At 41.4% G+C, this 26,369-nt stretch overlaps 1 protein-coding gene and 1 pseudogene across 1 annotated transcript in view; both read right to left on the bottom strand.

The window, feature by feature from the left end:
* The window catches only part of il1rapl2 (interleukin 1 receptor accessory protein-like 2), a 658,932-nt gene that overhangs the window by 576,041 nt on the left and 56,522 nt on the right, over window positions 1–26,369 (bottom strand). The gene's annotated exons all lie outside the window — the stretch shown is intronic.
* On the bottom strand, window positions 20,602–21,561 carry LOC132397703 (Y-box-binding protein 1-like; annotated as a pseudogene).

Genomic DNA, 26,369 nt, shown 5'->3' with positions numbered 1-26,369 from the left:
ATCAGGCCACCAATGGCAGCAGCGTCTTCATCCGCCAAAGCTCCATCTTCCAGAACCCTGTCCAACATTTTGGATTGAAACCCTTCCTCAGCAACAGTGGTGCATACAGAGCAGACTCATTTGGCCAAATGGCCTAATTCTCCTCCTATGTCTTATGCTATTATAATCTTATACTAGAGGGTGTACATTTAAAGGAGATGCACAGGGCAAGTTATTACTTCACAAAGGGAAGGGGAGCACCTGGAATGGGCTACCAGGGGTAGTGGTAGGACTGGAGAGAAAGCTTCACCTCAAATGGGAAATGGCTTATTGCTAAACAGTGACTTCTACCCAAGTGGCTTTGCAATATCGGATTAATTATTGTAAAATTCAAAGAATAATCTGTTGTCTAAACTGCTGCAAAATAGGAGGCCTGAAATTGTAGAATTAATGAGGCATGTTGTCCGTCATTGTGGTATAATTAGATTTTAATCAGTAAATGTGTTTCTTGATTTAATGCAAATTAAAATAAATTATAAATATTCAAATAATGACAGCTCATCCACAGCTGCTTATAAAATAAGATGACTCTTCAACATTGCCTGGTAAAAGCAGCTTAATAAAAATATAATTATTGGATAAACAGAACATAGAAAGGGGGCATGAAGTTTATTACTTTGGTTAACCCAAGGTACTTCAAGCTAAGACATTGTATTCAGAACTCTGTCCTGAAAAGAGTTTTCGAGGAAGATGGACAAAAAGGTCTCTTCGAGAAATTGTGAATGTAAATGTCAAATTAAGGCATGCTCATCGCCTGGAAAAGATGTCCAGCAAAATTTGAATCTGGTGTTGAAAGACACTGATTTATCACAATATGGTTGGACTCCAATCAGTATGTTCAGAAGAAAAAAATAGCTTTATTCCATGATTAGCAAAAGGAACCATCAGTTTACAGAATTCGAGGAAACATAGTTTTCACATCCCTTCTGATGATCCAGGCAATAGCAAATGAAAGAGTCTTTAGGAAGAAGTGCAACAATGCTCTCACATCCTTTCTGCTGTAGCATATCCCTTGCAACAGCAAATCCCTGTTACTCCTTGGTAGCCCTCACAACCCCTGTACTAAGATGTCATCTTCCTCAATGGCAAGGTCTTATTTTAATTTTGTACTATTTCCTTTTTCATAACAAGTAAGATCAGGGATCAGATATAATTAGCTTTTATTTCTCCCATGTACATCAAAACATACAGTGGTGGGTCTCTTGCGTCAAATCAAATTGGTGAATATTGTGCCAAGGGCAGCCTGCAAATGTTGCCACGCTTCCAGTGTCAATGTAGCAACTCATTAACTCTAACCATACGTCTTTGGAATGTGAAAGGAAACTGGAGAACTTAAGGAAACCCACAAGGTCACGGGAAGAACACACAAACTCCTTACAGGCAATGTCGGGAATCGAATCCTGATTTTACGATTGCGGTGCTGTAAAGTGATTGCGATAACAGCCACACTATTGTGCCATTCAGAAATGTTTTCTGAATGGACAAGGATTGAGATGTTAACTACATGTTCAGGCAAGAATTAGCAGAGTTAACGACTTTATTAATGCATTCAGAATGCCACTGCTAGACCTTTAACTAAGACCAGGATGAGGGAGCATATCACTTCTGTCCTAACTACTCTGCATTGGCTTCCAGTTTCTTTTAGAATTAATTTCAAATTTCTCTTACTTGTTTTTAAAGCTCTCAATGGTCTGGGACCGGAGTACATCACAGAATCGCTTTTGTTTTATAATCCTGCTTGAGCTGTCAGGTTTTCTTCTGCTCATCTCTTAAATTTACAAAATCTCCCAAAAGACAGCTGGCAGGTCAGCTTTTTTTGCACCCCTAAACTGTGAAATTCAGTATCTAAATTTATAACGGGTACAGACTCAGTCGACTCTTCTAAACATCAACTCAAAACCTATTTATTCAACCTTGCTGTAAACTAACACCTTTTTGCATATTATCCCATTGTAAAACATACTGAACTACATGATTTGTATGAAAAGTAATCTATAAATAAATTATTATTATGGTATTTTTATTTGTTTGCACCTGAAGCTGTAAAACCTGAGCTATGGGCATAGCCAAGCACTCCTATTTCTTAATTGCTAGGAACTTCCAGAGTATTCTAGTGGTGTTTAGTATTGTGGCTTTCTGGAGATTTACAGAAATATTGCTGTGTTGGCCTAATTGTGTATTGACTTTGGGATGATACCAGATGTAGATATTACATTGGGGCAATGTATACCTTGTTCTTGTTTCATAGTCTTTCAATTTCCTCTTTTAATTCAGCATATATCTGGTGTTTTTCACTTGCTGATTTCTATATGTTGTGTGTGTTTGGAATGGCTCATTTATCCTGTAATATTAAATCTGGATGTTTATTATGGATTTTCCTCTCTGTAATAATCGATTAATCATAACTTATAGGACTCTGACTCTAAAATAGGATCTGGCTTGTATTTATAATAAGATATAGTATCTTTTATGAGTTTTTATTTTAAAGGAAGATTTTGGTGAATGATATTTGCCACTTGATTGCGCTAAACTGCTATAAGATCCTGTAATGTGCTGGTTTGGTTCAGCTTTCTCTTGAAATTTTCTGCATTTATCTTCTTGTACTTTTTGGTATTTTACTATGCATTTTTGATCATGCTTTTTGTGTTAACCATCTAGTCCTGTATTGCCACAAGGAACCCCTCTGTTTCTGGGAAGAGGTTTCCAAATCTGAGCCAAGTGTTCGACACTTCCTTGTCAATGTCTAGTCTGTTCAGGTGGAGGAGATGTCCTCCATGGAGGAGCACACTCTTGCATCAGGTAACTTTTTCTTCTGATGTGATTTTTTTTATTTTTCTGAGGTGCGCTTTCATTTTAGTTTAGTATTGTGTACTTCTTATCGGAATTGCATATGCTTGCATGGAGTGCTGAATCCTGTTTTTGTTGATGAAAATATATCTTTAGAAGTTTTATCTGACTGCTGTGTAAATGTTTTATGGGCTATCCCTCTTCCTCCTTCTGTCCTAGGTATTATTAATCTAAGTGCATTCAAGTGTGCGTAGTGTTTTCTGAAATTTGTCATTTCAGTTCTTATTTTTCTTTGTGAATTTTGCAGTTTGGTTTCAGACCAAGATATTATGCCAAAAGAATATGTTAATATGGGTATAGTGAAAGTGCTTATTGCCTTTACTGTATTTTTATGACTGAGCTCTATTTGGCAGCTTTTCTTCGAAGTAAATTTGATTGCCTTGAAGTAAATGCTGTCAAAAGTATTCTTTTTATCGTGCTATGATCTATTTTCTTTGCTTGTTGATATCCCAGATACTTACATGTTTCATATTCATCCATCGGTTGTATCGTATTCTTCTGCTCTGTTTTATATTCTACTGGCTCTATTGCACCTTTCTTTATGTTTAACGTTCTGCACTTAGCTAGTCCAAAGTTCATCTTTATCCTTTTAGAAAATAGTTCTAATATTTGAACTACAACACACACAAAATGCTGGTGGGACACAGCAGGCCAGGCAGCATCTATAGGGAGAAGCGCTGTCAACATTTCGGGCCGAGACCCTTCGTCAGGACTAACTGAAAGGAAAGATAGTAAGAGATTTGAAAGTAGTTGGGGGAGGGGGAAATGCGAAATGATAGGAGAAGACCGGAGGGGGTGGGATGAAGCTAAGAGCTGGAAAGTTGATTGGCGAAAGTGATACAGAGCTGGAGAAGGGAAAGGATCATGGGACGGGAGGCCTCAGGAGAAAGAAGGGGGGGGGAGCACCAGAGGGAGATGGAGAACAGGCAAACAACTAAATATGTCAGGGATGGGGTAAGGAGGGGAGGAGGGGCACACAAACTGCTGGTAGAACACAGCAGGCCAGGCAGTACACACAAAATATCATTTTTGCCAATCACCTTTCAAGCTCTTAGCTTCATCCCGCCCCCTCCGGTCTTCTCCTATCATTTCGCATTTCCCCCTCCCCCACTACTTTCAAATCTCTTACTATCTTTCCTTTTAGTTAGTCCTGACGAAGGGTCTTGGCCCAAAACGTCGACAGCGCTTCTCCCTATAGATGCTGCCTGGCCTGCTGTGTTCCACCAGCATTTTGTGTGTGTTGTTGTTTGAATTTCCAGCATCTGCAGATTTCCTCGTGTTTGGTCTAATATTTGAACTAATTGCTTTCGCTTATAATCTCAAATCATCCATATATTGAAAGTGTGCCAAGGTATAATTCATTTTATTATCCCTGATTTGATTCCATTTTTGTCTGACTCAGTAAACTAGAGAGCAGAAGTAAAGCTAGACAAAATGAAGGTGGGCTTAAAGAGTTGCCCTGGAAAATGTCTCAGTTTATTTTGACATTGGTGGTTGTTCTTTATTTTGATTCTTATTCAATAAGGTTTTTATACGAGGGGTGATTGATAAGTTCATGGCCTAAGTTAGAAGGAGTTAATTCTAGAAAACCTATTGATTTATTTTTCAATCCCCTCCTACATTTTTACACACTTAGTCAGCGGTCGTGGAGTATACGGATCTTGAACCTCCAACAAGTGTCCACTGCAGGGGTGATTGATAAGTTTGTGGCCTAAGGTTGAATGAGATCAGTTATTAACTTCAAGCTTTCTGCAAAATTACTGAAAGAGCTGACCTGCATGTGGATGTAACAGGAGCTGTATAACTCATCTGCTACCTTAGGCCACAAACTTATCAATCACCCCTGCTGTGGACGCTTTCTGGAGGTCCAAGTTCCGTATGCTCCACAACTGCTGGACTAAGTGTGTAAATGTAGGAGGGGACTATGTTGAGAAATAAATGCGCTAGGTTTTCTAAAATTGACTCCGTCTACCTTAGGCTACAAACTTATCAATCACCCCTCGTATTAAACCAATGCTTCATCAGATGTTATCGGAATTTAATAAGGGTATAGTTTATATATATTAAGAGCTCCTATGAACCTTGAGTTTTGGACAGAATTAAATGCTTTTTGATAGTCAATATAACAACATGAAAGGTTTCGACCTTTTTGCTGGGCTTGATTTAGAATTATGGAATCTATTATCAGTTGTTTTTTACATCCTGGTATTTTTACCTTATTGCTGTCCATTGTGTTTGTTTGGAATGGCTATATCTATTAAGTAAGTTGTTCTTGCTTGTTTATCTTTAATATTACATTGGGACAGTTATGGATTTTCTGATGTAACAATGGATCAGTCATAATATAATTAGTAAGACTGTGATGCTATGACTGGATTAGTCTTGTAGTTATAGTAAGTTATGCTGCCTTTTATGAATTTGTATTTTAAAGCACAATTTTGGTTATTGATATTTGCTACTTGATTATGCCTGTGTAGGTAATCAGATTGAGTTAAACTGCTAATAGTGCATAGTTCCCTGAAGGTTGAATCTTATGTGGATAGGGTGGTGAAGAAAGCTTTTGGTGTGCTAGCATTTATAAATCAGAGCTTTGAGTATAAGAGTTGGGATGTAATGTTAAAATTGTATAAGGCATTAGTAAGGCTGAATTTGGAGTATTGTGTACAGTTCTGGTCACTGAATTATAGGAAAGGTGTCAACAAAATAGCGAGAGTACAGAGGAGATTTATTTGAATGTTACCTGGGTTTCAGCACCTAAGTTACAGGGAAAGATTGAACAAGTTAGGTCTTTATTCTTTGGAGCATAGAAGGTTGAGGGGGGTCTTGATAGAGGTATTTAAAATTATGAGGGTGATAGAGTTGACGTGTATAGGCTTTATCCATTGAGAGTAGGGGAGATTCAAACAAGAGGACATGAGCTGAAGGGCCAAGATGGCCTCTTTCTGTGCTGTAATTGTTATATGGTTATATGCTACAGGATCCTGTAGTGTGTTGGACTGTTTCTGGTTTTTCTCAGCATTTTCTATTTTTATCATCTTGAATTCTTTGGTCATTTATTATGTATTTTTGAGATTTTTTTGTGTTAACCAATTGGTCCTGTCTTGCTACATGGTACCCTTCTGTTTCTGGGAAGAGGTTTCCTACTCTGGGCCAGGCATTGAACACATCCTTGTTGACACCTAATTTGCTCAGATCATAGGGATGGCTTCCATGGAGGGCCATGCTATTCCACTGGCTAACTTTTTCTTCAATAGGGATAATGTCTTTATTTTTCTGGGTTATGTCCTTATTTATGTTTAGACAATAGACAATAGGTGCAGAAGTAGGCCATTCAGCCCTTCGAGCCTGTACCGCCATTCTGAAATCATGGCTGATCATCTACTATCAATACCCGGTTCCTGCCTTGTCCCCATATCACTTGATTCCCCTATCCATAAGATATCTATTTAGCTCCTTCTTGAAAGCATCCAGAGAATTGGCCTCCATTGCCTTCTGAGGCAGTGCATTCCAGATCCCCACAACTCTCTGGGAGAAGAAGTTTTTCCTTAACTCTGTCCTAAATGACCTACCCCTTATTCTCAAACCATGCCCTCTGGTACTGGACTGTCCCAGCATCTGGAACATATTTCCTGCCTCTATCTTGTCCAATCCCTTAATAATCTTATATGTTGCAATCAGATCCCCTCTCAATCTCCTTAATTCCAGCGTGTACAAGCCCAGTCTGTCTAATCTCTCTGTGTAAGATAGTCCGGACATCCCAGGAATTAACCTTGTGAATCTACGCTGCACTTCCTCTATAGCCAGGATGTCCTTCCTTAGCCCTGGAGACCAAAACTGTACACAATACTCCAGGTGTGGCCTCACCAGGGCCCTGTACAAATGCAAAAGGATTTCCTTGCTCTTGTACTCAATTCCCTTTGTAATAAAGGCCAACATTCTGTTAGCCTTCTTCATTGCCTGCTGCACTTGCTCATCCGCCTTCAGGTACTGATGATAGTGGTATATACTTAGTGGTATATTTAGTGGTATATACTTCTTAACAGAATTAAAATAATAATTATTCTTCTTACTGTATTTTTATTGTTTCTCAGCTCATGCAGGTAAAACCTGGGAGCTGACAGGTGGAAAAGGTAATGGGCTGAAGAAGAAGGAATCTGATAAGTGTGGAAAGAAGGAGGGGCACCAGAGGAAGGTGATAAAAAAGTGAGGAGAAGAGAAGGGCCAATAGATGATCCAGAATGGGGAAGAAATAAAGAGAGAAGTGGAAACGGGAACAAGATACCAGAAGTTAGTGAAATCAATGTTCAAAACGAGAATATCCAGAGGAAACCTGTGGGGTGAATGTTCAAACTCATTACAGGCAGCAGCAGGAATCAAACCCTGATTGGTGATTGCTGGTGTTGTAAAGCTTTAGCGATCCTTCCATCTCCTTAATTCTTATAGATTCTATTGTCATTAAACTTATAGCGTCTCTCTGATTGCTGAATGAAAGTGTAAGACAGGAGTTTGATGGCATACTCATCCCATGTCAAGTTAATTGACATAATAGGTTCACCACTATTTAAGACAAATTTCCCAGTGCCAACCATTTTAATTCCTATCCCCACTTCTGTTTTGACATTTTAGTCCATTGCCTCCTCTTTTACCATGATGAGGTCACTTAAGTTGGAGGAGCAACATCTCATGTTCTGTCCAGGTAGCCGCCGACCTGATAGTATGAACATCGATTTCTCCAACTTCCTGTAATTGTCCCTCCCAATCCCCTGTTCCCTCTTCAATTTCCCACTCTGACCTCTTAGCTCTACCCCTCACCTGCCTATTTCCTCCCCGAGTGCCCTTCCTCCTTCCTTTCTCCCATAGTCCACTCTTCTCTCCTACCTTGATGTGGGTCAGCAGTTAGACTGTGTAAGGAGATGAATTTCCTTCCTTTAAGTATGTCATTGAATTTAAAGGGTCTTTGTTACAATCTAAAAACTTTATAATGGCATCACCATGGATTTATTTAATATTTATATACTTACTTGCATTTAAATTCCTTGTCTTGTTTTGTGATTTGAAGTCCTATGTGCAGATCAATACTGCAGGCTTCAGCATGCTGAACATATGGTGGCATGGTAGCACAGCAGTTCGACGTCACTGCACCAGCGATCAGCGATAAGGGTTCATTTCTCACTGCTGTCTGTAAGGACTTTGTGCATTCTCCCTGTGACCATGTGGGTTTACTCTGGGTGCTCCAGTTTCCTTCCACACTCCAAAGATGCATGTTAGCATTGGGGTTAATAAGTTCTGGGCATCAAAATGGTCAAGACCTCAATACAAACCAGAAATCTGAACTGCATACATTTGTGATTTTCAAATTGTTATCAGGGAACAAAACATCTGTCCAAAATTATCTATTAATATAGTCAAAGAAGTTTACATTCATTGTAACATGAGTGAATCTGCAGATGCTGGAAATAAATAAAAAAACACAAAATGCTGGCAGAACTCAGCAGGCCAGACAGCACCTATGGGAGGATGTAGTGACGACGTTTCGGGCCGAAACCCTTCATCAGGAGTGAAGTAACATGGGATGGTCGAGGGGGGGGGGTTTAAGAAGTGGGGGGAGGGATGAAGTAGACAGCTGGGAAGTGATAGGCTGGACGGAAATGGGCTAGGGGGAAGGAGGAGAATTATGGGAAATAAAAGAGAAAGAAAGGTAGGGCTGGCGGGTGGGGCGGGGGGTTATAGTGACCGGGGGGGGGGGGGAAAGAGAGAGAAAGAGAACCAGACTCAAAATCGGAGGTCTGTGAGTTGATTGTACATTACATTCATTGTACATTTTCTGACCCTGTCCCTGTTTTGCATTATGCTTGAGAAATTTCTAAACCTGTATGTATCATGGATATTTCCGAGTTCCATGGCCAGTGCATTCCCTAGCCACATGTAGCATTCTTTGGGAAAGAAATCAAAGTTGTAAAAGTTCAAGTCTTAGAGTTTTACCATAGTTCAACCTCTTCATTCCTGTAGAATGCATTGATTACAAAATCTGTTTTTGTTATTATTAGCCTGCTTAGATGGTGACGTTTGAAATTAGAATAATTATTTTATCTTTCTTAAACAAATTACAGGTGTCCGCATAAGAACAGCCTGTACTTCTCCAGCATGAATTTGCGTCATGATGCTACAAAACTTTGCAATTACAAACTACTTGGATTTTATTGTCCCTTGTGGGTGTCCTGGGCTCAAGATATTGCTGCAATTACAAAGAAGGGATGCCAGTGGCTGTATTTCATTAGTTTGAGGAGATTTGCTATGTCACCAAAAGTTTACCATAGACATACTGTGGAGAACATTCTGACTGGTTACATCAGCATAATTGAGAATTATGGATTCTTTTCGTAAATCTTCGATACACCTTATTTTCCATATCCATAATGTCTATAAATAAAAAGTTGACCATAAGACCATAAGACAAAGGAGCAGAAGTCGACTATTCAGCTCATTGAGTCTGCTCCGCCATTTCATCATGAGCTGATCCAACTCCCCTTTAGTCCCATTCCCCCACCTTCTCACCATAACCTTTGATGCCCTGACTACTCAGATACCTATCAATCTCTGCATTAAATACACCCAATGACTTGGCCTCCACTGCCGCCCATGGCAACAAATTCCACAGATTCACCACCCTCTGGCTAAAAAAAAATTTTTTGCGTCTCTGTTCTGAATGGGCGACTTTCAATCCTCAAGTCATGCCCTCTCTTACTAGACTCCTCCACCATGGGAAACAACTTTGCCACGTCCACACTGTCCATGCCTTTCAACATTCGAAATGTTTCTATGAAGTTCCCTCTCATTCTTCTAAACTGCAAGGAGTACAGTCCAAGAGTGGTCAAACGTTCCTCATATGTTAACCCTCTCATTCCTGGAATCATTCTAGTAAATCTGAACCCTCTCCAATGTCAGCACATCCTTTCTTAAATAAGGAGCCCAAAACTGCACACAGTATGCCAAGTGAGGTCTTACCAGTGCCTTATAGAGCCTCAACATCACATCCCTGCTCCTATACTCTATTCCTCTAGAAATGAATGCCAACATTGCATTCGCCTTCTTCACCAGTGACTCAACCTGGAGTTTAACCTTAAGGGCATCCTGCACGAGGACTCCCAGGTCCCATTGCATCTCAGAACTTTGAATTCTCTCCCCATTTAAATAACAGTCTGCCCGTTTATTTATTCTACCAAAGTGCATGACCTTACACTTTCCGACATTGTACAGTAACTCATTTGCCATTTCTTTGCTCATTCCCTCAATCTATCCAAGTATCTCTGCAAGCTCTCTGTTTCCTCAGCACTACCAGCCCCTCCACCTATGTTTGTATCCTCAGCAAACTTAGCCAAAGAGCCATCTATTCCATAATCCAAATCGTTGATATACAATGTAAAAAGAAGCTGCCCCAACATGGGCCAACACTGTGGAACACCGCTGGTAACCGGCAGCCAACCAGAATGGGATCCCGTTATTCCCACTCTCTGTTTCCACGTATGTAACTTTCCCATAATTCCATGGGCTCTTATAGCAGCCTCATATGTGGCAACTTTCACAGGCCTTCTGAAAATCCCAATACACAACATCCACTGTATCTCCCTTGTCTAGCCTACTTGTAATTTCTTCAAAAAAATTGCACTAGGTTTGTCAGGCAAGATTTTCTTTTAAGGAATCCATGCTGAGTTCTGCCTATCTTGTCATATGCCTCCAGGTACATCGTAACCTCATTTTTGACAATCGACTGCAACAACTTCCCAACCACCAATGTCAAGCTAACAGGTCTATAATTTCCTTTTTGCTTCCTTGCCCCCTTCTTAAATAGCAGAGTGACATTTGCAATCTTCCAGTCCTCCGGAACCAGGCCAGAATCTATCGACTTTTGAAAGATCATTGCTAATGCCTCCACAATCTCCACTGCTACTTCTTTCAGAACACGAGGGTGCATTCCATCTGGTCCTGGAGATTTATCTACCCTTAGACTATTCAGCTTCCTGAGTACTTTCTATGTTGTAATTGTGACTGCGCATATTTCTCTTCCCTGACACCCTTGAATGTCCGGTATATTGCTGACGTCTTCCTCAGTGAAGACTGATGCAAAATACTCATTGAGTTCCTCCACTGAGATACTGACACATCGGATTTCGGCTTCACTTTCTCAAATTTCACAGTGAACTCAATCATGTTGTGATCACTGCCTCCTAAGAGTTCCTTCACTTCCATCTCTCTAATCACCTCTGGGTCATTACACAATACCCAATCCAGTATAGCTGATCCCCTAGTGGGCTCAACAACAAGCTGTTCTAAAAAGCCATCTCGTAGACATTCTACAAATTCTCTCTCTTGAGATCCAGTGTCGACCTGATTTTCCCAATCCACTCGCATGTTAAAATCCCCCACATTATCATAACACTGCCCTTCTGGCAAACCTTTTCAATTTCCTGTTGTAATTTGTAGTCCACATCACTGCAGCTGTTTGGAGGCCTGTAGATAACTGCCATCAGGGTCCTTTTACCCCTGTGATTTCTTAGCTCAACCCATAAATATTCTGTACCTTCTGATCCTATGTCAACTCTTTCTAATGATTTAATATCATTTCTTACCATTAAAGCCATGCCACCCCCTTACCTACCTGCCTGTCCTTCCAATACACCGTGTATCCTTGGACGTTCAGCTCACAGAGACATGCATCCTTTAGCCATGTCTCAGTGATGGCCACAATATCATACCTGCCAATCTGTAACTGTACAACAAGATCATCCAACTTATTCCTTATGCTGCGTGAATTTAAGTATAACACCTTAAGTCCAGTATTTGGTACTTTTTGCATTGATTGCACTGCAACTCATCCCAATGGCTGCAAATTTGCTCCATCACCTGCCTGTCCTTCCTGACATCTTTACTGCTCACTACCTTAGATCTATTTCTGTTTTCCCTCTCCTCCACTCCATCATTCTGGTTCCCACCCCCCTGCCAAATTAGTTTAAACACTCCCTAACAGCTCTATTAAACATTCCTGCCAGGATATTGGTCCCCCTAGGATTCAAGCGTAACCCATCCTTTTTGTACAGCTCAAACCTGCCCCAAAAGAGGTCCCAATGATCCAGAAACTTGAATCCCTGCCCCCTGCTCCAATCCCTCAGCCACGGATTTATCCTCCACCTCATCCCATTCCTTCTCTCACTGTTGCGTGGCACAGGCAGTAATCCCGAGATCAATACCTTTGTGGTCCTTCTTCTCAACTGCCTTCCTAACTCCCTATATTCTCCTTTCAAACTCTTCCCTTTTCCTACCTATTTCATTGGTACTTATATGTACCACAACCTCTGGCTCCTCACCCTCCCACTTCAGGATATCTTGGACGTGATCAGAAACATCCCGGACCCTGGCACCAGGGAGGCAAACGACCATCTGAGTCTCTTGTTTGTGTCCACAGAATCACCTATCTGACCCCCTAAATATCGAGTCCCCTATTACTACTGCTTTCCTCTTCCTTTCCCTACCCTTCTGAGCTACAGGACCGGACTCTATGCCGGAGGCACAGCCACTGTTGCTTCCCCCAGGTAGGCTGTCCCCCTCAACAGTACTTAAACAGGAGTACTTATTGTCAAGGGGTACAGCCCCTGGGGTACTCTCTAGTACCTGATTCTTCCCCTTCCCCATCCTAACTGTGACCCACCTGTCTGCCTCCCATGGCCCTGGTGTGACCACCTGCCTGTAACTCCTCTCTATCACCTCCTCACTCTCCCTAACCAGGCGAAGGTCATCGAACTGCAGCTCCAGTTCCCTAACACGGTCCCTTAGGAGCTGCAGTTCGGTGCACCTGGCGCAGATGTGGACGTCCGGGAGGCTAGGAGACTCCAGCACCTCCCACATCCGACACCGAGAGCAACAAGTTGCCCTCACACTCATACTTCCCCCTTCCCTCAAATAACAGGAAAAACTGAAACCTAAACCTACCTTGCCTCGCCCGTTTCCGCCTAAGGCTGTTGAGCCAAAGCCCTTAAGCCTACACTCTACTCCTGGCTCACTCTGCTGCCCGCAAAGAACACTGCCGGCTATATAAGGCTGTATAAAGGCTGTGTCCTTTTTAAATCTTCCCCGCTTCACTGCTAGACATCACATGCCTGCACAGTCCCACCTCTCTTAACTCCGATGAGAATAAGAAAAAATCAAAATGGCTCCTGCCACACTCCCGTTCTGATCCTCCGACTTCCTTCTCCAAATGAAACTCGATTTAGAATTTCTGCCCTTTTTGAATCTTCCCCAAGGACAGTGGAGAGGATTTTGCCTGGTTGTATGTAGGTTCTAATGCACAGGATTGGAGAAAACTACAGAGGATTGCAAACTCAGCCTCCCCACTATTGCAGACATCTTTGAAAGGTATTGCCTCAAGAAGGAGACATCCATCACTAAGGACCGTCACCACCTAGGACATCGCCTCAGCTAATTTCTACCATCAGGGAGGATTTACAGGAGCCTGAAGATGAACACTCAATACTTTAGGAATAGTTTCTTCCCCTCTGCCATCAGATTTCTGAACAGACAATAAACCATGTCATGAACACTGCCTTACTATTGAGTTTTCTTTTGACATTATTTATCAAAAACATCAATAACAGTGCAGGAAAAGGCCCTTAGCCCACAATTAAATCAGTAATCAAACAGCTAACTAAACTAATCTCTTCTGCCTACACAATGTCCATATCACAGAAACATAGAAAACCTACAGCACAATACAGGCCCTTCAGCCCACAAAGCTGTGCCAAGCATGTCCTTACCTTAGAAATTACCCAGGGTTACCCATTGCCCTTTATTTTTCAGAGCTCCAGGAGTCTCTTACCCTTCCATTTTTCTCACATTCCAGAGCTTATCTGAATGTCTCTTAACCATTTCCAATGTTTCGGCCTCTACCACCACCCCAGGCAACGTATTCCAGGCACCCACCACCCTCTGTGTACCAAACTTGTCTCTCACGTCGCCTTTGAAATTACCCCCTCTAACTTTAAATGCATGCTGTCTGGGATTAGACATTTAAACTCTCGGAAATAGATATTGTCAGTTGATTGATGAAAGAGATACAGGGCTGAGGAAGGGAGAATCTGACAGGAGAGGACAGAAGGCCATGGAAGAAAGAAAAGGGGGAGGAGCACCAGAGGAAGGCGATGGGCAGGCAAGGAGATAAGGTGAGAGATTGAAAAGGGAATGGGGAATGGACAAGGTGGGGGGGGGGGGCATTACCGGTAGTTCAAGTAGACCATATTCCAAGTATGGTGTAATCAGGGTCTTATTGAGTTAGATCTTTAGTTCTTCATTCCCCAACTTTGGGAAATAAATGATGTGTACCTTGACCCTATCTACAGTATGTCCTTCATGATTTTATACTCTCATAACCTGACATTCTCCTTTATTCCAAAAATTATGTCCCAAAATGCTCAACCTCTCTCTCTAACTCAGTCTCTGGAGTCCCAGCAGTATCTTCATAAATCTCCTCTGCTCCATAACTTAAAATGGATGAATGCTCATTGAAAGGAAAAAAAAACCTACAGATCCTGGAAATCAGAAAATGGTTCCAATACTCAGGACATTCGACATTCAGCCTATCTGGTCACAGTGGGCAGAATGGCCTAATTCTACTCCTCTGCCTTATGGCCTCAGCAGGTTAGTTAGCGTTTGCTGTAGAGAAAAAGAATTGCATTTCAGGTCTACGACCCTTTCTCTCACCACATATGTTACCTGGATAAACCGCCAAACAAGTAAACCCCCTTATTTCTTCCACTTATTTAATGTGATGTTGATTTTACAACTAAATACAAAATAGACTGCCCATTTTGCCAGTGAATTTCCCAAGAGTGCAATTGTTACAAAAATAAAGTCGTCATATCAACATGCTTCCAAGCTGCAGATGCTATCCGAGTACATTGGCTCAATGCCTTGGTAAACTCAATTCAGTTCCATTATATAATTCTGCCCAAATCTGATTGCAAGTATTTCAGCAACTTGATAAAAGCATGGTATATACACATGGGAGAGTCAACTTCTGGATGCTCATATAAAACTCTACATGTTGGTTCTGGGAGGCACAGTAGCGTAGTGGTTAGCACAACACTTTGCAGTACTAGGAACATGGGTTCAATACCCACTGCTGTCTGTAAGGATGTAAGGAGTTTGTACATTCTCCCCATGACCGCGTGGGTTACCTTTGGGTGCTCCAGTTTCCTCCCATGGTCCAAAGACATAGTAACTGGTAGGTTAATAGGTCATTCTGAATTGTCCTGTCATTAGCCTAGGATTAAATCTGGGCATTGCTAGGTAGTGTGGCTCAAAGAGCCTATCCTTGCAGTATCTCAATAATAAATAAATAAATAGATGTGTGAACAATCTAGCATTTCTATAAAAGGACATTTAGTGCACTCCAACAGTATTCTATATTTCCACACAAAAATATAAAACCATCAGACACAGGAGTAGAATTGGGCCATTCTGCCCATCGCATCTACTGCAACATTTAACCATGGCTGATTTATTATCCCTCTCAACCTCATCCTCCTGCCTTATCCCCATAAGCCTTGATGCCCTTACGAATCAACAGCCGCACTCTAGACCGTCCGTGCCAAGGAATTGCACAGATTCACCACCCTCTGGCGAAAGAAATTCCACCACATCTCTGTTCTAAAGGGACATTATTTTATGCTCCCTCGATCTGGACTCCCCACTATAGAAAACATCCTCCTCTTTTGAGGCCTTTCAATATTCGATATAATAGACACATAGCAGCTCTAAACAGTTCCTAATCAGTTCTCAGGTATGCCCCAGGGAGTTCATAATAATACCTTACCACACTATGCAAACAAACCTCCCTGTTACTCATTGTTTTAGCTGGTTCTGGGATAAATTTCAGCCTTTGTAGTGAGCAATTCTTCCACCCCAGTAAACTGCCAAAAGAATTACCAATCTCATCAACAACATGGGTGCTCATTCTTCTGTACACAAGAGGAGGCGCACAGTTAAATATGCATTTTGGCACAACAGTGTAATGTATCAATATTGCTGTATTATAATTTTACTACATTCGCTCTTCTCTTTTCCCCTCTCCCATCGGGCAGAAGATATAAAAGCCCGATATCACCTACCACAAGGCCCATGGGCAGCTTGTATCCTACTCTTATCAGACTTTTGTACGATAAGACAGAATCTTGGCCTCACAATCTACCTCATTAAGATCCTGCATTTCATCAATTCCATGCACTTAATTTTTTCAGTCGATTCTACACTTCATTCTGCATTTTTGTTGCTCCTCTCCATGCTCTGTGGCGCATTGGGTGGCAACCTTGCTATTTCTTTAGCATTTGTCTGCTCTTTACAAACCCTGGTTGCCAGCTCGACGCTCAAACCAGCAGGAACGGAAAGCATGCAAAGGGCCGGCCAGATTCAAACCCAGAACCACTCGCCCAGAATTTCAGTGCAGATGCCATTGCACTACCGGCCAGCATTTTATTATGCATTGTTATTGTTTTTACCTTATTCTAACTCAATGCACGGTGTAACGCTTTGATCTGTAGAAACAGTATGCAAATCAAACTTCTGCTGCATCTTAGACAGATACTTTATTAATCCTAAAGAAAATTAGTGTCACAGTAGCATTACAAGTGCTCAGATTAAATACTAGAAGAGAAGTACAAAGAATAAAAAATAAGTTATCACAAACTGTCTAATAGGAGGGGGGGGGGTCATCACTTCCCCAGCTATAGGTTGACTAATATAAAGCCTAATGACTGAGGGTAACATGACCTAATATAGCACTCTTTGGAGCAGCACAGTTGTCTTAGCCTACTACCGAAAGTGCTCCTCTGTTCAGCCAAGGTGGCATGCAGAGGACAAGAAACATTGTCCAGAATTGTCTGGATTTTCATTAGGGTCCTTTGTTCTATCGCAGCATCCATAGTGTCCAGTTTGGCTCCTATAACATAGCCAGCCTTTCTAAAGAGCAAACATGAGGAAATCTGCAGATGATGGAAATTCGAACAACACACACAAAGTGCTGGTGGAACACAGCAGGCTAGGCAGCATCTACAGGGAGAAGCGCTGTTGACGTTTCGGGCCGAGATGTCGACAGTGCTTCTCCCTATAGATGCTGCCTCGCCTGCTGTGTTCCACCAGCATTTTGTGTGTGTTGTTCAGCCTTTCTAATCAGCTTATTGAGCCTGTTGGCATCACCCGTGGGATTGCCATTGCCCCAGCCCACCACTGTGTAAAAGATTGTACTACTGACAACGGACTGGTAGAACATGCGAAGGAGAGGCCTGCATACTCCAAAGGACCTCAGTCTCCTCGGGAGACTGTACAGCTGTCTTGGTACAAATGACAATAACAAGCCAGTACCAGTACCAGTATTACTGTATCAGGGTCAATGCTCCTAAAGTTATTCTGACAAGCATCATGTGAAATGCTCTGAGCGCTTGCAGAACCTTCGGGCCATATTAAAGCAGTGGTGATGTCCCGTCCTAGACCCAGAATGTCGACAGTCCCTTTCCTGCCACACATGGTGTTCAACCTATCGATTGTTTGTTGCTCGCATAGCGATGAGTTTCTCTTTATTCCTGCAACTCATCTGTGAACCATCTCCGCTACATATTCTGCATTTGAAGTCAAGCACGGGTAACACTCTGGTTCCGCTGGCTCCGTAATTCTAGGGAAGACAATCTCTGGCCCCACCAAATGTGGGAGACTGAAGTGCAAGCCCCCCCTACATACCCCTGCTTGTGTAGATGCTGCATCATCTGTTACCCTGCGCCACAAATTAACGGACAGTACACCATATGCAATTAAACAATTTAGCTTTATATTTCTTAATTTGACTAAAGGGATAGTAACAGAAAGACAAAAAAAGAAAAGGGTCCATTTTAGTGAAAGTCTGATGTGCACAAGTTGGAGCTCACGGTTTACCCTTCACTGATCCTCCTTCGATCTCTCCATGTTGCCCCATTCAGATGTGTTCCAAGTGCAGAGTGAGAGACACTGAAGCAGGTCGATAGTTCTCAGACTTTAATACAAACATTGTTAAAGGGAAAATAAAACAATAAGCACTAGGCCAAACTGGGCTGTTAACTAAAAATCTCAAAAAGAAAACAAAGCCTACACTGCGGCTGAAAAGAGCATCTAAACATTAAGTGAATACCGATTGTCTTCATAGTCAGTTGACTTGAAAGTCCAATATCTCAGGGAAGGCTGAATGCAAAACAGCAGCGAAGCGTAGCTATGCTCTGTCCAAGTCTCGACAGGCACTAAGACGACAAGTATAGAGATAAGTACTGTCACAATTAAATAATAGTCAGCTGACACGTGCAAATTCACAAGCACATTTACCGTATCCACTGCACTGCGGAATCCACGGTTGTGACACCCTGGGCTTCATTGAATCACAGCCCCACTCTGGGTCGACTCCTATGACTTCTTTTCTTTGGTGTTTTCTCTCTTCTTTCCCAACAAAGCCTCAAGCCCAACCTTTGTGTTCCTCACCATAGAAACCTCCCCTAAATCTAGCCAGCCTAATTGGATGGGATACAACTCTCCCATCTCTTATCTTCAACAGTAACCCAATCAAACAGCATGCCAGGGAAAAAAAATATGAACCATCTGAACCAGGCCAGAGCATTATGCACATTTCATCTGTCAATTTTGATAGTTTGTCCAAATCTCTGTGCTGGTTCTTGAGTCTTTTTCTAGGCTACGACCATTGGACTGGATAGGACAGATTCTGAAGTAAATGCTGGCACCTCCAAGTTCATGATTCCCGTAAAAGTGTACAGAAAGGCAGAATCCCAAATTTCCTGGTAGCCATCCATTCATGATTTGTTAGAACATAGAACATTACAGCACGGAACAGACCCCTTGACCCACAATGTTGAGTTGACGTTTAACATCCATGAAGGTTCAATCTAACCCTTTCCTCCTTTTTTATTCAGTGAAACTGTGGAAAACCTCTGTTGTTATGATGAAGAATCTAGAGTACTGTGCAAAAGTTTTGCTAAAATATCAAAAAATTCTGTCAAGCGAAGATGCTTTCAAAAATAACAAAATGAAAAGTTTCTAAATATCAAAACAAAGTTACTATAAAGAGTAAACCGTAAAAACCTAAATCAAATCAATATATGAGGAAATCTGCAGATGCTGGAAATTCAAACAACAGCGAAGGGTCTCGGCCCAAAACGTCGACATCGCTTCTTCCTATAGATGTTGCCTAGCCTGCTGTGTTCTACCAGCATTTTGTGTGTGTTGTTGTTCAAATCAATATATGCTGTGACCACACTTTGCCTTTAAAACAGCATCAATCCTCTTCGGTACCGTGTTGTGTAGTTTTATAAGAAAATCAGCTGGTAGGTTGTTTCAAGCATCTTGAAGAAGCTGCCACAGTTCTATTGCAGACTTTGGCTGTCTCACTTGCTTCTGTCTCTCCAGGTAATCCCGAACAGCCTCAATGATGTTGCGATCAAGGCGCAGTGGAGACTACACCATCTGAAGCTATATAAAAATCTAGGTTTCTAAGACTTTTGCACAGTACTGTACTTGATTATTTTACACCAGGTAAGATCTGCCGATTGAGTTGCCTGTCATTGATTTCACTGGATGTGAACAGGAGTGGGAAGGTAAGGCTGTCATTGACTTGAGTTTATTTGAGTGCTGCTATTTTTTTTTCTGCATTACTGCACAGAAGGAGACTATAATGTCTTCTGGGACTTTGCCAGACTCTAGCATAGCAATCTTATCAGCCCCCATACCTGCAATATTGCCTAAAATGCTTTTTTAAAATAATTGTTCAAATATTCAAAAACAAAATTAATTCTTAATGGGCTTGAAAGATTCTTGAATATTTATCAGAAATATTTGATAGTGTTGTGTATCATTATAGTGATGTGTATTAATATCATTAATAAAAATACTCTTCCCCTTTTATTTAAAAAGTGTATCAACTTTTTTTACGCTAAACAAATATTGTATGTGTACCCTTAATATATAGACGACCACCCAGTGTTTAATTAGTAACTTAATAATATGGAATTATAACAAAGTAACATAATAATAATTATTATAACTCTTATAACTCGTCTTTGGGGAGGGTCTTCTCTGCCCCTCTGATTAACGTTTGTCAATAAACTTGTTTGTTTTAATGCAGATATCCATATAAAAGTCATGAAAAGTTGACCTCTGAGCACAGGGAGATTCCATCGTCTGCTTCAAAGCAGACTTGCCACCAACAAAAGAAGTCGTCAGTGATCTGCTGTCTCTGCTAGTTATTCAAAAGTTGGGACAATGCAATGACTCGCAGAAAGATCACTACTTTACCAGTAATCTTTCACCATTTTGTGCAGCAGTTTTATTGAAATTCTGTTGTTTGTTCCATTGCTCTGAAACTGCTGTTAAAGTACAGTTTTGCTGATATTAAAGATTACCTGCAGTGCTAGCTGTCTGGCTCAAGAGGGAGAATTCCTTCAGATGCACATTCAACACAAGTGTGAAAATACAACAATAGAAACCTACTTTCAAATCTCTTACTATCTTTCCTTTCAGTTAGGCCTGACGAAGGGTCTCAGCCCGAAACGTCGACAATGTTTCTCCCTATAGATGCAGCCTGGCCTGCTGCGTTCCACCAGCATTTTGTGTGTGTTAAAAGAAACCTTACAGTTTGTTGCCAGAAGTCGCCTCTATTTTGATGCTGTTTCCCAACTTCTTTGTGAAAAACAAGACACATTGGCTGAGGATTCAAAATATGTATGTGCAAAATAAACTTTCCCACAAAGTGTATGATTCTCAATGGAGGAAAAAAATTGGTTCAAGATTTACCTTGTGCGAAAGCTGTTCTGTTAGAATGGAATTGATTTTGTCCTCGGTTAAGTTTACCTTCTTCCCCAGCAACCTAGTTTTAATTTATTTCATCACCATCAGTAATTTCTCCATGAGGCTGGTTGCTGTATTGTGGGCGGCAACCATAGCGACAATGAACAAAGTAAGGTGGGTAACGCTGTCTTCTGTGAGGAGGACTATGTTGCTGATTTTGATAATCTTGGTTTTCTCCATCTTCAATGTTCTGTTGGTAATTACGTGGTGGACCTCAGTGGCAAGGGTTGCAGTGACGATAACGATTTCTATCAGTGACATTTCGCCTTCCGTGGACTGGAACTCCTCCGGGACCAGTTATGTTTGCTGCTTCAGTACCCTTTTCACCTTCCACTACGTCAAACTCCACAGTTTCACCGTCTCCAACACTGCGGAGATATTTCCATGGGTTATTCTTTTTTTATAGCAGTCTGAGGTACAAACGCATCTTCCTTTGTATCATTCCTGTTGATGAATCCATACCCATTTCGTATGTTGAATCACTTTACTGTTCTAAGAACCTTTCTTCTCCCCGGAGGATTTGGGTTTGTTTGGCTGTTCCTGCTGCTGCTGTTCAGATTGCGGCTCCGTCTCGGCCTCGCTCATGGTGTGGACAGGCTGGGTGAGGTGGTTGTGGCTCGGGCCGGTCTGAGATGGGGATCCTGCACTCTCTCCGCTTCTTTCTTCTCTCTAATATAATTCCTTTCCACGTTTTCTGTCTCCAGTTGCAGAAAAAGCTCTGCATTTCATATTCCTTGCTTGTATCGTTGATCTAGTTTCTTCATCCTTTTCTGATACTCCTGCAAAGTGCCTTCCTGTAACTGCTGTAGCTGTCTTTTGAGAGATGTCAATTTCTCCTGGTACATATGTTCTTTTACTTCCAGGTAGTCTTTATCATCCTGCTTATTGGCAAAATCTGTCTCCCTGTTGACACTGTCTAGCCCCTCCTTTTCGTTGTTGTAGTCGACAATGGGTGAGAGGAGAGCTGCAGGCATCTTCCCCTCCGAGCTGCTCTCCCTTGTTGACACATCTAGTGCCTTGATGGTGTGCCAATTCTGAGCCATTCACGTCCCAGCAATGGTGGTCCTCCGTTTTCCAGTACATGGATGTTCAGCTGCTGTGTTTTGTCCCCGGAGCTCACTGTCACTTTAGTTTTAACTTCGGGGCACACATTCTGTCCTGTGTAAGTCTTCAGCAGCAGTTTAGTTTGTTTCAGAAGTAATCAGTCGTTTGTAGTCGCGTACAGAGATCTCTGTAAAGCTGAGCCTGTGTCCAACTCCATTTTCAGCCTCATGCCTGCCACTTGTGGAGTGATCCTTATTACTCTTCGATCCTCTGTCTCTTTCACATTGTCAAGTTGTAGACAAGACAATTCGCTTTTGTCTGAGCCATTTTCTTCAGAACTGCCTTCTTTCATTTTGTGTACCCTGTTGTATTTTCCTTCCTGGGGTTTCTTGTTTCTCTGTACCTTGCCCTTTTCCTGCTGTTTACCAGCTTTGCATACTCAGCCAGCGTGGCCTTGTTTGCCAGAGTTCCTGCATTCCTTGTCTTTAAACCAACAGTCCTCAGGGTCATGTGACATGTTCCCACAACGGTAGCATTTCTTTCCTTCATTTCTGTTCAGTGACATTTTACTTGTGGCATATTCCAGAGATTTTTGTTGTATCTCAGAAGCACCTTGTGCAACTGTTTCTAATGATAATGAGATGTTTAGCGCTTTCTCAAATGTACGTTCTTTTTCACACAGTTGTTTCTTCTGTGTGGTTTCACAGTACATGCCACACACTAACCTATCCCTCAATGTGTCCGACAGGACTGTTCCAAATTGACAATTTTCTGATAATTTGCACAATTCAGCACAATATTCAGAAATGCTTTCATTTTTGCTCTAATTCCTATTGTAAAATTTGTCTTTCAGCAATGACCAGTGATTTGAGGTCTAAATGCTGTTGGAGAGTGTCTACGATTTGCTTGAACGTTTTGTCAGCTGGCTTTTCAGGGGTTAACAAGCTCCATAGCAGGCCGTATGTTTTCGTGCCCATTACACTAAGTAAGATGCTGACTTTCTTTCTTTCATTAACATTTTTAGCATCACAATATAATTGATTTCTTTCGATATAAGGCTACGTCCACACTAGACAGGATAATTTTGAAAATGCCAGTTTTGCGTAAAAACAATAGGCATCCACACCAAGCATTTTTGAAAATACCTCTGTCCACATTAAAATGGATATTTGGTTGAATCTCCTCCTACTGGGCATGCATAGGACACATCTACAGAAAACAAGCAACATGTTTGGTGTGAATCACGTTGTGAATGTGCACGTTTGTGCAGTTACAGACTAGAAAAACGTAAAAGGAAATTGCCAAGTGACAGATAGCTGTTGGCTCTTGTGCAGGAGAACTTAAAACTAAATAAAAGCAAATACTGGAGCGTGTGGAGACAACCAACAGGGAGTTCATGGACAGTATGACCTGGCTGACGATGAACATTGAAAAACTGACTAACTCTGTTGCATTAATAAAGCACCTTGTTAAATGTATAAAACATGTCTGCATCAGTGTTATCTTGTATTTCCGTACAAGGTTACATTAGGCTGTTACACATCTATTGTCAGAGAAGTACTTGCATAAATAGGTAAACCACCTTCATATAAGCAAGGACAGAAAACAGGACAAAGTGAGTATACTTATTTATTCAGTAAGTTATGGGTCAAAGTATTTTGTGAGTACATTTCTAACTCTTCTGGCTTCAGTCTCATTGTTGTCTGTTCTAAAATTGTTAGGTTGCGTGAGGGTTGCGTTCAAGGAAACAATGAAATGTCACCATCTGTTCCGGCACGTCATGACAGCGTTTTAAAAAATCTCTGGTTACCCCGTCCACATTATTCTGCCCAATCCAGTGTTCTAAAATTTACACACTCTGGAGGGTGTTCTAGAAAAGCTCCATCTTCAGGGGAGGAAAATGCCGTTTCAGGGTGGACAGAGGGCCAAAACGAAGAGAAAAAGCTTCAGTTACGGATTTATCCGGTCTAGTGTGGACATAGCCTAAGTTTACCAGTTTTCACTATCAAATGCTGTAATAGTTCCAATTAATGTCATCCTTGCTATGTTAATTTATCCTTGTTCTGTCAATTTAGCTTTGGTCCCTTGCTTTCTTTTTGACTCACGTGACCTTTTTTTTCTAGCATCGCAAGCGTACTCTGGCTAGATGTGTGTGTTGCTCCTTTCTTTTTAGCAGCCTTTTGAGGCAGGCAGACCCTTAGCCCTGGTGTTCAGCGATGGCTGTGGTCTCGCCTGGATGTGCCGCGGCTCTGACTGTGTCTCTCAGTCTCCCGACATTCCTGACTCTGGCCGAATTCCCATTCCTCTCAGATTTGTGGCTTCACTCTGCCTCCTTTTTCCCGCTCCTTTGCTTGTTCTTTCCACACTTCCTCCAAGTGCTGTTATCAATTAAAACACGGCATTCCGATACAATGTAGGTTCATTAACCTCGTCACCAATTCGTTGTGTATGTGGCTATTTACACAACAATATCATTAATAAAAATGCTGGAGACTGGAGCTACGTTAACAGGGTTCTTCACTTACGGAACCCAAACTGAACACATATATACAGTTTAATATGCACACAATAGCGCATGCTCAATAACGTGTTACTATGACATAAAATAGTCCCATATTATCCAGTAGGCTATATGGTACAGATAGCTTTGAAATTTGACTAGGCAAAGTGGTGTGGTTCTGCCACAGAATGAGTTCCTTTCAGTAACTTTGTGTGTGGGGGCAGAGGGACAACCTTTCATCTTTCTTCTGGAGTCGGTATTGAATTTTACTTGCTTTCTTTGCCTTTATTAGAATTGGCCACTTCTGCCGTAAATCGTCTAACTGTGGGTTAATTTTGTAATGGAGTCATAGAGTAATATAGTTCTACTTTTGTACTCCCTGACCCTGGTGAAAATTCTATGGCTACTCATCATGAGTACTCCTCAATGATTTTATGAACTTCTCTGAGGTCATCCATGAGTAAAGCTCTTGCATGGCCAATCTCTCTCTGGTTCTCTATTCCAGATAGCATCCCTGTAAATCTCTTCTGCACCCTCTCCAGCTTAATAATATTTTTCCTATCACAGGGAAACCAGCATAGCACAATGTGATCTCATTAATGACTTATAGTAATGCAACATAATGTCCCTACTCTAAAATTCACTGCCATGGCAGATGAAGGCACCACTCAGTCTACCTGTATGACCACTTTCGGTGAACTGTGTACTTGTATTCCTAAGTTCCTCAATTCTACAACACTTGTCAGTACCTCGCCAGTCACTGTGTAGATCTTATCCTGGTTTGAATGTCTACAATGAATATTATTTCCACCAGCACAGCCTAAAATCATAGGTATATCCAAGAACTGACTGTCTTATAGATAGTAATAATTCTATTTTAATTTGAATTTATTAACTATCTTGTAAATATTCAATGTTCATATTTTGTGTACTTTTGTGTCAATGAACTTTTCTAGTTTAGTTAAAAAAAGCCCTAGAGTTCCCCAGCTTTGATGGTCCTTTCTATTCACCAATTTCATAAATTTTGTTTAGTTTCTCTCTAATTGCCCATTAACCCTTGGAGCGGTTGACCTAACAATGTAACTTCACACCAGCCTTGGCCTCACCCATTCAGATGTGTACATTCACCATCATCTCTTCAACTTTTAACATGTCTTCTCTCTTTAGCAGTTCTGAGGAGACTTTGACCTGGGATATTTACTCTGCTTCTCTCTTTACAGCTGACCTGCTGAGAGTTGCCACGATGACTCACAGTCAGACTGGAGGAGCAGCAGCTCATATTCCATCTGGGTCGCCTCCAACCTAATGACATGAACACTGACTTCTCTAACTTCCAGTAATTTCTCCCCTCTCCCCACTTCTCTCTTTTTCCATTCTGATTCACTTCTCACTGCTCTTCTTGTCCTCGTTTGCCTATCACCTCTCTCTAGTGCCTCTCCTTCCCGTTCTCCTATGGTCCACTCTGTTGTCCTATCAGATGCCTTCTTCTTCAGCCCTTTAACTCTTTCACCTATCATCTCCCAATGTCTTACTTCATCTCCCCTTCCACCAATCACCAAGTTTCCCCTCACTTTGTGGCCTGGACCTTCCTCTCCAGTCTTGATGAAGAGTCTTGCCCTGAAGCATTGACTGTTCATTCCCCTTCATAAATGATTGCTGAATTCTTGCAGCATCTTATGTGGGTTGCTTGAGAGTTTCCATGTTTCCTACATCATTGTAGTTCTTGTTTGATTTTCATTTCCTTTTTCAAAGAGCTAACATGGGTTTGCAGCACTAAATGATCTCTTCCCTGTGCTGCAAGTTTTCAAGATTCCATGATTCAATTTAAATCCTTTTGATCGTTAAGGATGTAGTTAGGAAAACTATTAACCAATAGGGAACAAATGATGATCAAAGCCAAATTGACACTGAGGTGAAGGAAAACCAATAAAATCATTCAGATCACACCTTTGCAAAACTTGCAGAGACAAAGATCAATATCATATCCACAGTTAACAGCTGCATCATTGTCAAACTTAAC

The sequence above is a fragment of the Hypanus sabinus genome, chromosome 8 (genome assembly GCF_030144855.1).
Source record: "Hypanus sabinus isolate sHypSab1 chromosome 8, sHypSab1.hap1, whole genome shotgun sequence".
Classification (NCBI taxonomy): domain Eukaryota; kingdom Metazoa; phylum Chordata; class Chondrichthyes; order Myliobatiformes; family Dasyatidae; genus Hypanus; species Hypanus sabinus.
Note: the sequence above shows the minus strand (reverse complement) of the source record. Positions and strands in the feature narration are given on the sequence as shown.